Here is an 11,897-nt window from a genome sequence, read left to right as displayed (position 1 = left end):
CTGGGTGGGTTCGGGAACCTAGGAAAGCCTAGGATATATTTCAGTGGGTTAGTAGTGAGGTTTAGTGATACTTGGGTGCATCAATTTGAGGAGGTGAATTGGAGGATTTGGGAGGATTGCTGAGGAAAGTATGGATAGGTGTGGAAGGTAGTATTAGGCTCGTACTACTGAAAGCACATGATCCATACTCGAATCGGTGAGAGTCTTGGAGAATCTGAGAAGCTTCGGGGAGGAGTTTGTGACCCGGTTTGGCGACAGAGGATGTTCCAACTGTTGCAGCTCAGCCAATGGCAAGTGAGCTAGTGAGCGTGACAGGGTGTCAAAACCTGGAGGATATGACTTCTAAGTCCGAGGATGCGAGATCAATTTGGAGCTCTTTGAGAAGAGAGGGTTGAAGGGTTTTGAGCATTCTAACACTCCTATGGTGTACATGCAACCCTAGAAACCTTGGATCTATGTTTTTCTATGATACATGCAAATTTGTTTTTTCAAGGTTCATAACCTATCTAGCATGCATGGGGAACTTTTAAACATAAAAGTTAGTAAGAAAAACATACCTTTAGTTGCTTGGATTCCTTGAGAACCTTGTGAGCCTAGCACCTGAAGTGTGATGCCTCAAATGTCTCACACAACACCAAAGCACTTGGAATAATTTAGAGAGAAATGCAAACACTCTAGAAATCGGCTAGCCCTCACTTTTCTTACTTAGTGGCCGATTTTGGTATACAACATGATGCTTATATAGTGTGTCATAATTAGGGTTACACCATGTAAACCCTAATTGACATGGCTTTTCATTTCTTGGATCCATGGGTTCAAAAACACCATGGAGCCTCCATGGAGCATCTTATGGGTTTTAGCCCAACTTGATCAACCATGGATCATTAGCCCACTATACAAGAATGGATGATTTACACAATCAACCCATATATTTAATTAGTCTCCTTTTAATCACTTAATTAATTCCAAATTAATTCTTGATCAATACTAATTAAGTAATATTATTTATATATTAGAACTTATAATATATTAATAAACCATAAGTGTCATTTCTCTCATTTTAGTCTACCCAAGTACATGATGCCATGCAACCCAAATGGACCACGCTAATCGGGTCAAGTACATTCCAGAAATAGTTATGAACTTAGACACCTAATCTAACAGTCTCCCACTTGGATAAGTCTAATAACTATAACTGCAAGAATGACTTCAGGAACCGATCAACAATCGTAGCTCTTTCAAGGTCTCGCGGAAATGAGATGATGATGATACGCCATTTCAGATAAGTGATCATATAATCCTCTGTTCTAGATATCAGCCGGACAAATACATGGAACAATCTCTTACTTACTGTACAACAATTTGTTTCCCGATTTCCGATTTGTTTCACATAGAACTTAATTGAACACATCAACTTAGTTCTGACCTGGCCCGGTACATGGGTCAAAACAAAATCATCGAGGGGCCCAGATATCGCTTCTAATCCAGGAAGGAACAGATAAACTTCGACTCATATGCTTGTTCTACTACTTGTTGAATCATACACAAAGGCACGTTTTATAACATCGAGTTACCAATGCGTTTTCGTACAATCAATGTATAACCAACTCATAGGCAACAAGTCATATCTCTAGGTTTGAAGACTTATTAGGTTTGAAGACTTATATGATATTTCCATCTCACAATCACTCGAGATAAATTCCATGAAGTGATACCAGTGAGCGTGGGTTGAATCCAATACTCAGAACTTATGAGCACTCATGAGTGTTGTAGCACCACTTTGCTATGTCCGACATCTTAGACCTCTACAAACCAACCCATGACAGTCTTAATTCATATCTACTTCCAACATATGAGCGACTGTGGAGAATTTGAATAATATGAAATAACATAACATAATTATTCTGGAAGTCAAAACATGCAAAATGAAATGATAGTAAACGACTGACAAAGGATAGCAACAATTTACTCATAAATAAATTCAACTTTTATTCATCATCAAATGTCAATTACACTTTACATATTTCAAAGCTATCTAACTACTAAAACTAATATCATCCTTCAGCCCTATGCACCTTGCATGCTGGAGATGCCTAACCCTGCCCAGTCCCTTCGTGAGGGAATCTGTCGGGTTCTCATCTGATGATACCCTCTTTGCCATGAGGAGTCCTTCTTCTATTCGATGTATGATGAAATGCTATTTTCTGTCGATGTGTCTGGATCTCCCGTGATCCCTTGGTTCCTTTGCTAAGGCAACTGCGCTTTCACTATCACAAAAAATCTCTATAGGCTCCTTTATAGCTGGTACAACTCCAAGGTCTCCAATGAAGTTCTTTAGCCCTATAGCCTCCTTCGCTGCCTCGCTTGCCGCTAAATACTCTGAACTTTTCCAAGAAATTGCTCCTCCGTTTAAGGTAAAGACCAAGCCTAACTGAGAGCGGAAATTATCCATATCAGTCTGAAAGGTAGCATCACTATACCCCAAAACTCTCAAGTCATCACTCCCACCGAGGGGAAGGACCCAGTCCTTAGTCTTCCGCAGGTACTTGAGAATGTTCTTTACCGCAGTCCAGCGAGCCTTGTCAGGGTTCCCCTGATATCTGCTGACCATGCTCAATGCAATGGCCACATTAGGATGAGTACAAGTCATAGCATACATGATCGAGCCTACATCGGAAGCATACGGTACTCGACTCATTTCTGCTATCTCAGCCTCTGTACTCGGACTCTGAGTCTTACTCAGTTTGGTGTTACTCTGGATATGTAACTCTCCTTTCTTGGAATTCTGCATGCTAAATCTATTCAACACCTTCTCCAAGTAGGTACTCTAACTAAGTCCAATTAGTCTTTTTCTCCTGTCTCTCAAAATCCTTATCCCTAGGATATAGGCAGCTTCTCCAAGGTCCTTCATAGCGAAACACTTCCCAAGCCACTTGACTCTTGAATTTCTTCAAGGTCAAATTGCCTCCCACTGTTTCCTTGGCTCATGAATTCTCTCTCGCGAAAGACTACTCTCCTTGCTACAAAGACCACATTATCAGTAGGTCTGTAGAAGAGGTAACCAAACGATCTATGTGGGTAGCCGATGAAAATACACCTCTCACTTTGACGTTCGAGCTTATCGTGAGACTCACGCCTCACAAAAGCCTCGCAACCCCAAATCTTGATGTGGTCCAGATTGGGAACTTTTCCGGGGCACATCTCATGAGGTGTTTTGGAAACCTTTTTTGTAGGGTCTAGATTAAGAATATGGGCAGCGGTCTCTAAGGCATACCCCGAAAATGAGATTGGTAGCGAAGCTCGACTCATCATGGAACGAACCATATCCAACAAGGGTCAATTGCGCCTCTCAGCCACACCATTAAGCTATGGTGTCCTGGGAGGTGTCAATTATGAGAGAATCCCACATTCCTTAAGATAGTCAAGGAACTCTGTACTAAGATACTCACCACCTCGATCGGATCGTAGCATCTTAATGTTCCTGCCCAACCGATTCTCCGCTTCCTGCTTGAACTCTTTGAATCTTTCAAAGGTCTTTGACTTATGCTTGATTAGGTAGACATATCCATATCTACTAAAACCATCAGTAAAAGTCACATAGAAGCGGTTAGCATCTCTTGTGGCGGTTCTGAAGGGTCCACACACATCAGTGTGTATGAGGTCCAACAAACCCTCACCCCTAGCACAAGTACCAGTGAAGGGTGACTTTTTCATTTTCCCAAGCAAACAAGATTCACAGCTATCATCTGACTTTAGGTCAAACGACTCCAAGACTCCATCCTTTTGGAGTTGGCCTATACGTTTCTTGCTTACATGTCCAAGACGACAATGCCATAAAGATGATTTATCCAAGCTAGTGGAAGAATCGATACACAGTACATTATTTCCTAGGTTATCAACAACCGACACAGTTTCATATACACCATCACAAGGTAATGCTTTAAAATAAAAAGATTATTAAAGAAAGCATTAATACCACCACTATCATTATCAAATGAAAAGGTAAAACCTTGTTTGTACAAACCATGAAAGGAAATAATATTTCTCGCCATTTCAGACGAGTAACAACACTTATTCAAATCAAATACTAATCCACTACTTAGCAACAAAGAATAAACTCCAATCTTGGTGACAGGTGAAGCTTTCCTATTCCCCATGATCAAGTTTATCTTCCCATGCTCCACATTCTCACTTCTTCTTAGTCCCTGCAAATCAATACATATGTGAATACCACAACCTGTATCAAGGACCCAAGAATTAGAATGGGGTGACTTATTAGACAATATAGTGTTTGTACCTGCATGGTTGGGTTTAACTCTCCCATCCTTCACATCTTGCTGGTACTTTCGGCAGTTTCGCTTCCAGTGCGACTTTTTAATGGCAATAGAAGCATTCAGCCTCTTTAGGGTTAGCGGAAGGAGTGACGAAACCTTTGTTGGTTGCACTTGAAGAGGAGCCATCAAGGGTCTTACCCTTGGTACTCTTCGAAGGGCTCTTCCTCTTCTTTCCTTTGCCTTGCTCGATTGCCAAGACAGGGGCCGCGGTAGGAGTAGGAGCGGTAACAACCGACTTACCTTTTAGACCACTTTCCGCGGTCTGCAAAAGTCCTTGAAGTTTGCTGAGTGTAACTTCCTCCTTGTTCATGTGGCATGTCATACGGAATTGATCATAACATGAAGGTAAGGAGTGCAAAATGATGTCTATTGCCAACTCCTCGGGAAAGTTCACATTCAGTTTCAGCAAACGGTCCACATACCTTTGCATTTTCTGCATGTGGCCCGTGATGGGTTCACCATCCTTCATCCGGGTTGTTATCATGGAGGAGATGATTTCATATCGCTCTTTACGAGCACTCTGATGGTAGCGGTCCGTCAAATCCTGGTGCATCTCAAAAGGATAGTAGTCCTCATAGGACTTTTGGAGCTCGGCTGTCATAGTGGCCAACATGATACATGCCACTTTGGTAGCATCTATTTCATGTGCCTGATGTTAAGCGATCTCCTCAGGAGTAGCAGACGGCTCGAGTTCTTTAAGCTCCTTGTCGAGGACATATTCTTTGTCCTCATATCGAGTGACCATCCTGATGTTCCTGATCCAATCCATAAAGTTGGATCCATCAAAGATGACTCTCCCACAAAGGTTCATGAGAGAGAAGGAGTCGGTAGGGTTTGAGCCAGAAGCAACAGTGTTGGAAGACATCTGAAAAAGAGAAAGACAAGTTTAGATTAGATATAAAGATAGTCCTTAATAAAACACCCAAATGTAATATTAAGGCTAGGACCCAACACAATATTTTATAACTTAGAAGAGGGATGTCGTAATCCAAGCTATAAAATATTTGGAGGTAGGTGAATGACGATTCACCAATTTCCACCGTGAAAACCGAAATAAATTATTAGGTTTTAATTGGTTTTGAAACTCCTAGATTCTTTGAGATTCATTAAACTTTTCAATGGCATGTTTTAATCTCGAGTGTGCCCTTCAGGTTTTGTGACTGGGATGCCGAGGATCACTAAACAAGGTGTGAAGTAACCATGCAAATTACTTGGTACCCTTAATATTTACCCCTCAATCGATGTGCCGGTTAACCACACGCTGTAACATCCGGATTTTCAGGGATATTATCGTGTAGTTTGATCATGTGATTAAAGAAGAGACTCGACGAGTTGAGGGTCCGACTTGCCGAGTCGAGCCGGGTTTTTCCCGTGGACTTAATGAGTGGACTCGACGAGACCGAGGAGGGACTCGCCGAGTAGGTGCTGATTAGAGAAACCCTAATTTCCGGGGTTTGGGACCTATTTAAAGGCACTTATAGCCACATTTGCGGCCACCCTTTCCCTGGAAGCAAACCATAAAGGTCATTTGAGCTAGAAAGTGAGAGAGAAGCTATGTTGGGATTTTTAGTGCATCATTTGAGAAGAAGAGAAGGAGATCAAGCAAGGATCAAGAGGGGGAAAGTTGGATCCAGTGATAGATCATCCAGAGCTTCTAAGGAAGGTAAAAGTCTGCACCTTTCTCATTATTTTGGTTAGATCTCATGTGTTTGGAGTTCTAGGGCTTTTACCACCTTTGGTTTGGGACTTTGAGTAAAATGGATTAACTAGAAGCCTAGTCCTCAGATCTGGACCTTGTGAGGTCCCTAGAGTCCAAAGGTCCCAACTTTATTAATCCAAATGAGGGTTGTTGTGCTTAACACCTTAAGAAGGGCTTGTTTTGGCATTTTGAAGTATTTATGCCATGCATGAACGTAAAGGTCGAGACTTTATGCATCTCTGGTGTCTTAAAGGGCTAGATCTAGGGTTTGGAATGAGAGATCTGACTTTGGACGTCTGAATGAGGAATCAAACCGAGGGGACTCGTCGAGTCCATGAGTTGACTTGACGAGGCAGTGAGGATTTTTCCCGATGAGCTTGAGCATGCGATAGCTCGACGAGTTGGGGGTCAACTCGACGAGCTGAGCTAGACCTTCACGAGACTTCTGAGGATGTGAGTGGACTCGACGAGTTGCATGAGTGCACTCGACGAGTCGGGTCAGACATTGGACTGTTGACTCGAGTTTGACTTCTGTTGACTCTAGGGTTTGGTCAATATGAGTAATGGAGACCATGGAGGGGTAAAATGGTCTTTTACCCAATTCAAGAGTTAGAGAGAGAAGAATAGCCCTCATTTATTAGGGTCGTGTAAAGAGTATTGATTAGAGATATTCATCTTTTATGCTAGGCGAAGGCTAGTTCGAGTTTCGGGTGCGAGGGTATTTACTTGCTGCTTGTCAGGTGAGTCTTCTCACTATACTTTACCTAGAGTGGTAATTAGAGTTATGTGACAGAGTATTTTGTATGCTATGTATGTGATGTGTTGCACTGCATTATTTCTATGTGATTTATGTTGTGTGTATTCCAGAGTTTACAGAGTTAGGACCGGAAGGTCCACAGAGTTAGGACCAGAGGGTCCACAGAGTTAGGGCCAGTGGGCCCACAGAGTTATAGCCTCGAGTGGCTAATATGTGTTATATGTGGTATTTTGGGGAACTCACTAAGCTTCGTGCTTACCGTGTTATATGTTATGTGTTTCAGGTTGTTCTTAGGAATCGCGGGAAGGCATCGGCTTGATTGTACACACAAGAGAAGGAATTAGGTTTTTTGAAGATCCTGGGTTTTTACTAACAAATTATAGAGTTTGAATTGTAAACTTGAATGAGATTTTTATGAAAAGCATTACGAGATTCATGTGATTTTTAATGAAAAATTGTTTGAAAATTTACGGTGTTACAAGTTGGTATCAGAGCCTTGGTTTGAGGGATTCGGATGCACCTTTGGGTAAATCTGGACTCAAACTGGGGATTTGAGAAGAGTTTTCAAAGAAATGATTTTTCTAAAGCGAACGAGAGCCTCCAAGGGAAAACGAGAAAGAGCAGTGTGTATAATCAGCCAGAGCCCGAATGGTGATTTCCCAAAATACCCTTACTTTTATATTATGAGATAATTATGACGTATTATGCATGCTAGAGATAGGCTAGGTATTTCATATTTTAGGACTAGAGTGGCCTGATTTGTGATGCCTTAGCCTAGGAGTTGTTGTTATTTGTGATGTGTTTTCGAGTATGTGCTGAGTAAGAGTAACCAGCAAGAATGTTTTTAGAGAGGGATTTGAGTAGATGAGTAATCTAGGAGAGATACCTAGATAAGCATTTGTGGAGTCCGCTGAGAGGGTAGTCAGATGCCCGCATGGGGTAAAGTTGCTTGGGTTCGGTGGTATCCTTAGAGTATAAGGAGAGCAAGTGGGTAATGACCTAGAGTGGTTTTACATGTTGGTAGAGATTATTCGATGCCCGAATGCTGCTTGCTTCGTGCTTTGTGGAACTCTTGATGATGAGAGTCAACTACTAAGTGAATATGACGATATTCAGGAGGTAGATGGCTGGCATCATAAGGAGTTCTTCAGCAGCTGATGGCGGAGAAGTGTGAGAACCTAGGAAGATCCTAGGAAAGGGTGACCCTAGTCAGATGATTACGCTGACAGAGTACGATATTTCGTAGAGGAGCGAACACGCATGACGGGGTTGGTGATTGAGAAGGTCGAGCAGCTACTTAGGAACTCGGGGATGGTCCGTGTGGAAAGTATGGGTAGATGTGGCAGGTAGTATGGGCACGTACTACTGAAAGCGGAGGACCCATACTCGATACAGGGAACATTCCGGAGGTTTTAAGCAGCAGATCGAGAGGTGATTCGATGGTTCGAGTACCATGATTTGCAGCAGATCGAGAGGCGATTTCATGGTTCATGTACCATGATTTGTAGCAGATCGAGAGGTGATGTCATGGTTCGAGTACCATGATTCGTAGCGGATTGAGAAGAGATAACATGGTTCGGGTACCATGATTCGTAGCGGATTGAGAAGAGGTAACATGGTTCGGGTACCATGATTCATAGAAGATCGAGAGGTGGCCACATGGTTCGAGTACCATGACCCGTGACATTTAGTGTTATTGGTTCTACCAGTTATTCCGTGGTGATTGGTTAGACCGAGATCAGAGGTGAAAGAGTATGGGGCTAGAGGGCCATGGTGAACGAGTTTTAGTGAAGCATCCCTTAATAGGGAAATCGAGTTAGCTTCGAGGGATTGTTGGTGAGATGTCAATTGGAGTCGCAAGACTTAAGGATGAGTAGAGATGGCGGTTATGGAGGATTACGACATGAGTTGAGCAATCAGCCGATGGAGGAGATGTCATTTTCTGTGACCTGAGCGGTGTTATTTCTGTTCATGTGAGAAACAGGAGAGGTATTGAGATTTTTGGTTTCCAAGGTTGGGGGTGAGCCCTATGGGGTAGTTTTGGTTACGATTTTTCATCAGAGTATTTGGGCAGTATGTCTGCCGAGAGGTAATGTTAGAGCATGAGCAGGTTGTCAGCGGGGACTGAGGTGATTAAGGACAAGGATACACCCTATTTGAGCATAGTAGGGTATGTATTAGCTGCAGCGGCAGACGATAAAGAAGAGGATATTGGAGCGGTGGCTCTTATTGTCTATGATGAGTATCGAGTGTGGTAATGAGGACTCTACTCTTATTACAACCCACATGATGGAACGTTGGTTGAAGAGTCAAGGATGAGGAATATGTTAGTTCGTTATTTTCAGAGTGAGAGTCAGGGTTGCGACTGGACAGTTGAGATGTCCGGAAATGGGTTGGTACGAGATTCTGAATGACTAGAGGTAGTCATGATGAGAAGTTTCTGAGGATTTCATCGGAGATTTGGGGTATTTGGAATTGCTTGACCTCCATCGGGGGGATTATCGAGCATTGCATATCACCTTCCAAGAGTAGGTGCGATGTTATTGGTAAAAACAGTCTGTGGGCTAGATTGTTAGCAAACCAATTGGTGATGGTTCGAACCCTGAGTGGGGGAGAACCGGGTACTTTTGAGGAGATCAGAGATTTGTTCAAGAGCGGTTAGAGAACTGGATAAAGAGGCCTGCGGTGCGGATTCTTGAGACCAAGGTTATTGGTGGTCAAGGAGAGGTGCAGAGTGAGATAGTGCATGTGGTATGTGTTTGAGAAAGGATGAGTGTCTCCACGGCAAGTGGCCGTTGGTCGGAGACCTTGTGACGGTTAGGAATCATTCAAGGTTAAAATGGTAAATTCGAGGTGGTTGGCTTGTGAGGTTAGTACGGCGGTTGAGAATTTGTGGTTCAGAGTATGGGCTGTTATATGCAGTATGGGAAGGGAAGAAGTTGATTGGGAAACCAAATTCAGGGTCGTTATGAGTATTCTTGCATGAGTTTTGAGGATTAGAGGAGGAAGTTTCGGATTGTCATCTTCGTGTTCTGAGTCGTTGGCAATTTCTCCGTATTTTAATATTGGGAGATGGAGTATTCTGGGGTTACAAGTGGCACGAGAGAAAGACCGGTTGCGAGATTCCGAGGAAGAAATGCGGTATCTGAGTATGATGCCATGAGTATGAGATCGGCGGTAGAGTGAAGACACTGCGAGGCGTTGTGATGGTATTCTGGGGTATCCGAGTTTAATGTCCTAAATATTAGATTATTTTGAGTTTTGAGTTTGAGATGATGAGTGGTGTATCAAGTGTCTATGATTCCGGTGGGGGCCCTTCAGCTAATTGACATCAAATGGATTTATTGAGAATCTGAATTGTAGCGAAAAAAAGGGTTTTGTCACGACGGTGGTCGTCCGAAGTAGTGATGCTTAGCCTGGAGGGGTGTGTGTGTACCTATCTATGCTGGGCCGCGGAGCATGGGTTAATGATCGTAGTGTGGTGTCAACCTGAGGATGAGATTATGAAGTGGTAAGAGTAAGTGCGGTAAGACTGCGGGGAGCTGCAGTTTCAATGAGTCAATGAGAGGTTGTGGTGATGCTACGGGGAACCGTAGTACTCACTATTTAGTGAGAGGTTGTGGTGATGCTACGGGGATCCGTAGTACTTATTATTCAGTGAGAGGTTATGGTGATGCTACGGGGAGCCGTAGTACTCACTAGTCAGCGAGAGGGTGTTGTGATACTGCGGGGAGCCGTAGTACTCGCTAGTCAGCGAGAGGGTGTTGTGATACTGCGGGGAGCCGTAGTACTCACTAGTCAGCGAGAGAATATTGTGATGAAGTGCTCTCTGATCGGAGCTTGACGCAGAAGAGTTTTAGGCTTGGGTAGCCCTAATATTTGAGTGTGTGGAAGCCCGGGGTCGAACCAGGGGCGAGACTGGGGTCTCCACATTTGTCGGAAGTCATTATATTCTGAAATGAGTAGTGGTTGTCGCAACCAAAGGGAAGTGGATAAGTGAGGAACGCATGGGTTGCGGGTCATGAGTCATGAGTTGAATAGTTCGTTGGGATGAGTGGTTCCAACTTTGTGCCGGACCAGACTCTGGAGTTGAGTTCGATCCTAGTGGTGTATTGAGTAGGCAAAATGAGATTCCGGATTCAGATATGAATTTCCTTTGGAATGGGGTATTGGTTCCATCTGGTGTCTTAGACCTGAGTGGTTCAATTCGTAGGTATGAGAAAACCGCGAAACGTATGGAACTAATGAGTAGTAGACGAAAGAGGTCGAGGGTGAAACGAATTCCGTATTCGCTTGGGGAAAAGCGAACTTCGTGACTTGGGTGTCACTGGCCGAGATAGTTGTTATGAGAAGGAAGTCAGTAAGACATTTCAGGATATGTTATGGGTGACCTTTGGAGGTTCAACTGTGGAGCCAGAAGTTGACCTAGTGCTCAGTATTATAAAGGGGTACGAAGAGCGAAGCTGGGACTTGTGATTGTGATGTCTGAGGACACTTTTGAGCGAGCCTGGTTATTCTCTTGTGTCTGAAGGGCAGAGTATTGAGGATTCTTTGTTCGGATGGGTTCTGATACCAATTTAGTGTATGATCCCTAGTGGGGTGTGGACCCTTCCGTTTCTTGGGGCGTGATTGGATCATTAGCATGTTGATATGAGTGAGCGGTAGCCGATTGTTGGATTTGGTCTTGTGAGAATCAGAGGATCAGTGAGTTATCGGGGTTTGATACTCGAGGAGCGAATATCATGGTGATCGCTTGAGTAGGCGGTCTGGTGGCGGGTCAGGCCACTAGAGCTTCCGGATAGTGGGAAGGAGTATATTAGCGACGGAAGAGTTGGTTCAGTTCTGGTCTTGGGAGTTTTGTGTGATTTCAGGTGTCCATAGAGAAAGATATCGGTGTAGTATGAGATCCTTTCGGTGGTGCCTTTTGGGTTGATGATTTCATTATGTGAGTGGTTAAGGAGTGATTTCGAGGGTGAAATCTATATCAAGTGGGGGAGAATTGTAACATCCGGATTTTTAGGGATATTATCGTGTAGTTTGATCTTGTGATTGAATAAGAGACTCGACGAGTTGAGGGTCTGACTCGCCGAGTCGAGCCAGGTTTTTC

This window comes from Lactuca virosa, chromosome 4, assembly GCF_052849685.1.
Source record: "Lactuca virosa cultivar CGN04683 chromosome 4, Lactuca_virosa_CGN04683_v6, whole genome shotgun sequence".
Classification (NCBI taxonomy): domain Eukaryota; kingdom Viridiplantae; phylum Streptophyta; class Magnoliopsida; order Asterales; family Asteraceae; genus Lactuca; species Lactuca virosa.
The sequence above is the reverse complement of the archived record's forward strand: the minus strand, read 5'-3'. Positions refer to the sequence as shown.